This window comes from Nicotiana tabacum, chromosome 16 (genome assembly GCF_000715075.1).
Source record: "Nicotiana tabacum cultivar K326 chromosome 16, ASM71507v2, whole genome shotgun sequence".
Taxonomy (NCBI): Eukaryota; Viridiplantae; Streptophyta; class Magnoliopsida; order Solanales; family Solanaceae; genus Nicotiana; species Nicotiana tabacum.
Window position 1 is genome coordinate 8,676,842 of NC_134095.1, and position 6,085 is coordinate 8,682,926.

General features: G+C 36.0%; 1 non-coding gene across 1 annotated transcript; it reads left to right on the plus strand.

The window, feature by feature from the left end:
- The first annotated feature begins 2,333 nt into the window (after nucleotides 1-2,333).
- LOC142171349 (small nucleolar RNA R71) lies at nucleotides 2,334-2,440 on the plus strand. The gene has a single exon (XR_012700921.1). It is a non-coding gene; the product is annotated as a small nucleolar RNA R71 (small nucleolar RNA).
- The last annotated feature ends 3,645 nt before the right edge of the window (nucleotides 2,441-6,085 follow it).

Below are 6,085 nucleotides of genomic sequence, written 5' to 3' on the forward strand. Positions count from 1 at the left end.
TTCAATTTGAGTGGCTCTTATTTTTTTTTAAAACAGTGCACCTTTCTCTTTATTTTAATAGTTCCACTCAAAAGCCAAACCAACATCCCACACTTTAATTTTTACAAAGTTCATAACAATTTCAAGTGCTCGTGAGAGGTAAGAAGGTTCAGATAGATGATCAATTCAAACAATTGGATAGGGCTTGTAATGTGGTTGCCAAAGAAACGAGATTACATACTCTAAAGAGTCAACTAGGATACATAATAATTAGGTGGCTAACAAGATATAACTAGTTCAACAAAGAAATGCCTATTTCACTTCCAAGATTGAATAAAACTACTATTTCGCTTTGCAAATAGAGGAGGCAAGTGCTAGACATCAAATTCAATGCACAGAATACCCAAAACCTCACACACACATGTCACATAACTCACTCAGGATCAGTCTCATCAAAATACTCTAATCAAAGCAGTTAAGCGAAGTTAAGATCATACAATTTAATGTACTTATACAAGAGTCAAAAACTGAGCATAAGAGTCACAATTAAAACACTTACTATTCTCAAGGCATAATAAAGTCAAGAGATATTGCTTTCATTTAAAATTACAGCACAAGATCTCCTACTCCTAAAAAATAAACCTAACTATAACCGGTTCAGACAAAACACTTGAAAAAGAACCACGGTACAAAGAAAAACAAAGGGAAAATTATTGTACTACCTAAAGAAAATAATATTTTTTTCTTCGAATTTAAAATTTTCAATCAAAAGAAATGAAAACACATACAAGAAAAGAAAACAAACAATTATTTACATATTTATACTCACCACCCCATACTTTAAATTGTATCAAATCCCCATGACACACAAATAAAAAAGAAAAAGGTAAAGAGAACACCCTTGAACATCTAGTCGGGGTTCGAGTCGAAGTTGGGCTCCATCCCTCGCGCCCGAACTAATGCACGCATCCATGCAGAAAACTTCTTCTTGGCCTTTTAAGGGTACACACCACACTCATATTTTTCACTCACCACAGCCTCTCTTCCGCTCCCTTTACTTTCCACTCAACACTCGCAGCTAGTTTGTCCTTTTGTGCCCCCTTTTCTACATTCATCTTAAAAGTCACAATTTTCTCACCCACTCTAAGCATGAGTTTTCTCTTTTGTATATCTAATATAGCTCTACCCATTGCTAAGAATGGTCTTCCTAGGATGAGGAGGTCCTTCTTGTTCTTTTCCATATTAACCACTATGAAATCCACATGAAATACGAACTTATCCACACGAACTAACACATCTTCCACTATCCCCACAGGTGATATAGTCGTTTAGTCTGCCAGCTACAAAGATATGGGTGTACACCTTATCTCTCCAATCTCTTGCTCCAATTTCTTGTAGATAGATGGAGGCATTAAATTAGTTGAAGCAACAGAATCACATAAGTATTTATCAAAATTAATAGTTCCTAAAGAGCAAAGTATTGTAAAACTCCTTGGATCTCCACACTTTTGTGGGAGTTTATTTTGCAATAGGTCTCCTCTATTTTCCTCTTCTTCTTAAGGATCTCTTTCATGAATTTAGCATATGCAAGCATCTGTGAGAGCACTTATGTTAATGCTAAGTTTACATGAACCTGTTTCAGCTTATCCAGAAATCTCTTGAACTGCTTGTACAACTTTTCTCTACTTAGCTAGGTGCCCGACCTATCTTTCTAGGTTTCGAAAAGATGTGCCCAGTTCTTTGATAGCTTCACAATGGGTATCAAGCCTCCCATCTACCTTGATAATGAAATCCTTCATAAGATCTTCCATGCTAGATTGATTCGATTGTGGGGACTGATATTGCTGCCTCTGCTGATTTTGAAAACTTGGAGCTCCTTGCTCCTGGAATCTGGGTTGTTTTATTGTCGTGCACTTTCTCTACCCCTAAGTGAACTCCACGAAAAATCGGTGTGCCTCTAAACCATTGCATTAAAATTATAGTTTCTTATAACATTCACTTCCTCAGTTGAGGCTTGACACCCATGAGTAGGGTGTCCTCTTCCACATATATCACAAGGTGCGTGAGGTACATTTTGCATTGAGGCTACATCCAGCTTTCGTATTTCTTTAACCATAGCATCAAGTTGTACTTGCATAGGTGTATTAGCATTAACTTAGTGAACACCAGTTGATTTTCTTGTTTTTACACTTTCAGAGGGCCACTGATTAACATCTTCGGATAACTCATCAAGAATTGTAACTATCTCCTCCGGAATCTTCTTTATCAAGTGGACTCCAAGTGCATTGCTCAACGTTCTCTGTGAGGTTGGTGTCAGTCCTTCCCAAAACTCCTTAAGTTGCATACAGAGTTCAATTCCGCTATGTTGACACTTTCTAACTATCTCATTAAACCTCTCTCATGCTTCAAAAATAGTTTCAGTCTCTTTCTGGAAGAAGTTATGAATTTCTCTTCTAAACTTGCCTGTTGTAGATGAGGAAAAATATTTATCAAGGAATTTTCTGGTCATCTCCTCCCATGTTCTAATCGATCCATTAGGCAAGCTTCGAATCCATTGCTTAGCATCATCTTTAAGTAAAAAGGGGAATGCCCTTAAGTATACTACATCTTGTGACACCCTATTATATTGAAAGGCATTTATAATCTCCTCGAAGTCCATTATATACGTGTTTGAATCTTCATTTATCTTCCCACTGAAGACACAATAGTTCTGAATGATTTAAGCAACCTTTACTTCAACTCAAAATTGTTTGTTGTAATTGGAGATGGTCTAACACCATATAATCATTAATTGTAGACTGGTCTGGCATAATCACCCAGTGCTCTACCAGGCATGGGTACCACATTCTCAAACTGGTCTTCAATCAAGGGTGATTTAGATTGAATCTTCCACCACTATAGTCTTTGACGGTTTCCTCAATAGCTCTATGGGCTGCCTCAGCTGATATCATTGCAGCTTCTTCTCTATGGTGTGCTGCCTCTCTTGTAGCTTCCTCTACCTCGTTGTCACCATTATTAGCCGTGTGTTCTTGGGTTGAAGGTTGCCCTAAGAACTTTATGGTGAACTCTTTATCCTTCCTCAGTTGTCGCGACTGTTTTTCAAGTTCCGATTTGTAGGGTATTATTTCTTTCGAAGAAGATCGTGTCATACATCACGAACCTAACTTGTTGCCTGCACACATAGCAGAAACCCGTGAAGAACAAAATAAAAGTAAAAATAAAAATAAATTCCTGAACCGGCACTACAAACATTTTCAAACACTATTGATTAGCAATCCCCGGCAACGGCGCCAAAATTTGACGAGCGCAAAACACACACTTAAATTGTGCTCGCTAGTCAAAGATAGTATAGTATAATATTGTGTCCACATGTATTGAATTTAAATAGTATTCTTATAGTTTCTAGCTTTATTGCTATCCAGGAGGATCAACAGTTGAGAATTATATGATTAATAATAAAATTTAACTAGGACTTTAAAATCTACAACTATTGACTACTGACTATTGAAACAAGGAATAAGCGATTAAATTTATCATGGAACATGATAGGGTTTTGATAGAATAAGTGCATGATAATTATTCTGGATCTAACTCTAAATAAGTCACTTCCAACGTTCAAGTGAGTCTCTCGAATTCACTCTATTGTTAGTTCAAACGTTCAGCAAAAACTCCTCTCTCGATTAACTCTTAACCTCATGAGATGAACCAATTTATGCACTATAAAGATATACAAGAATGCACAGTGGTTCGGTCTTTAGGAAAACCTCGTTGATTATTCTCCTAACTAGATTAATCAATGATTCAACCAGCATCTTTCGATTATTTAGAAGAATCTATGAACTCAACCAACAATATAATGTAAAGATATCACAAGTTATGCCTCTTCCGATTACAAGAACAAGTGAATATAGATGCAATAATTAAATCTTCTAAAAATGATTCAAATATATAAAAATAGAGTTATAATCCACAAACAATCATCAATACACCAAATTCATCAAAACCCAAAAGGATCTACTCCGTAGACATGGAGAAGTTCTTCACAAATGTAATTAACGTACATGAAAACATAAATTCAATCCAAACCTTGATCTTGAGTAAGGAAGGAATGATGAAATTCTTGTGCTTGTGTTCTTCCAACTCCTCCTTATCCTCCTTAGGTCAAAAATCTGTCAAAAGTCAATCTAAAATGGTGTTTTGGTGTATTTAAGCCGCTCCCAAAACAAACCCCTGAAGAAAATACAGTTTTTTAGCGGAAATGGGAAGTCACTCTAATATTTTTGTGCTATCGCGCCGCACCCCGCACTACCCCATACAGCGTGCATGTAAGGAATTCCATAACGTGCCAAAAAATCATTTCTAGCCACTTTTTGCATTGCCACGCCGCTCCTCCCCGCGCTCCATGCGGCGCAACAGTGTAAATTTGGCCAAAAATTGAGTTTTTTTTCACTTTGCAGGAAAATTACACTAGCGCTATGAGGCCCGTAGGGCGGTAGTGCAATTTTCTTAGAGTGAATTTGTTTTCTCATTTTTTTGATGTCTAGACTTGGTTTTCGACCCCGAACGTGATCCCAGCTTAATTGCTTGGGTGTCTACTTAAACTTCAAAGCTTCAAATAGCTTGAATTAGCTCCACAACATCTACATAACTCGGATGTCACTCCTACATGACATAAAACACAAAATAAGTGCAAAACACTACTAATTAAAACTCAACTCAAGTAAACTACATTGAATTAGAGTGCAATAAGCGACTAAAATACGGGATTATAGCCTACCATCAGGCAACAAATTTTCTTTTCATAATATCAGTCATAATTAAAAGAGGAGAAAAATTATACCTTACGAGCTTCTTGAGACGATAAAGTCTCGTGCTGATAACGTGTTATGAAATAAAAATAATTTAGTAAAACATGAACAAGAAATGGAGATAGAGAAAAGGAAGAGATTTTATTTCTTCCAATTGTGTGTTCTTTCCATCTATTACAATGCCTTTATATAGCTATAAAAATTGAAGAAATATGTCATTTAATATGTTATTAAGCATTTGAGAGGAAGATCATGGAGAAAGATAGACATCCACCATAATTTGAATTTTCTTATAATAAGAATAAAGTAGCCAATTTTGTTAGTATGAGAAATCATTACTTAGGAACTGTTGGGTTGTATATGAGACCATTGTTTTGGCAATTTTCTACTATTGAAAATGCCACGTTTAATATTAGTCGTGTATAGTTTTTATTTTATGGACTGAGGACTGACCTTAAATTTAATACGTCCTATGATTATGGAAATTATTCACCTAGACTAATTAGGATATCTTATTTAATATTTTGAAAAGATTGCGGCCATTGGACCGTTTGGTTGGTGTACTAGACGTGGCAAAGTTGAAAAACTTCTCGATAGCGAGGTAAGTGAGACTTTAAGTTTTGATACATGATTTTCTAACACCTTTTTTTAAAGTATATTTTGTCTGCATGGTCCATGTTAGGCCAAGCGTGCGTTTGGTAGAATCGATGGTCTTTGACAAATCAAAACTACCACTTGTACCCAAAACCAAAATCAAAACTACTACTAAAGGAACTTCTACGCCCACCAAATACCTCACCACCGACACCAAAAATATACATAAATCTACCTCTGCAACAAACAAACTCTTCTGCACAATCAAATTTCTTGCACACTACTACCACTATGGACACTACACACATTATTACCCTTATGAAACATACCATGCAAGAAATGAGTCCGGAACCAAAATGTGGTTCTTTTAGACTCAAAGAATCATAATGTGTGAGAAAAACTTTGGTGACCATTTTATATATAACGCCCTTTTAAAGGGCGCTATACCTTAACGGTCGTTTACCCAGTTAAGTATAGCGCCCTTTTAAAAGGTGCTATATATATAAAGCCTTTTTGAAAGGCGATATATATATTATGTAGGCCCATCAATAATTCTTCTGGGCTTAACTGACATAACAATAATTCAACTGGGTATAGCACCCTTATTTAAGGTGCTATGCCTCAAATAATTGTACTCTCGAACTGGTTTTTTCCTTATTTAAAGAGGTTAAGGATTTTCTAAAAATGCATTCATAAATATTCTC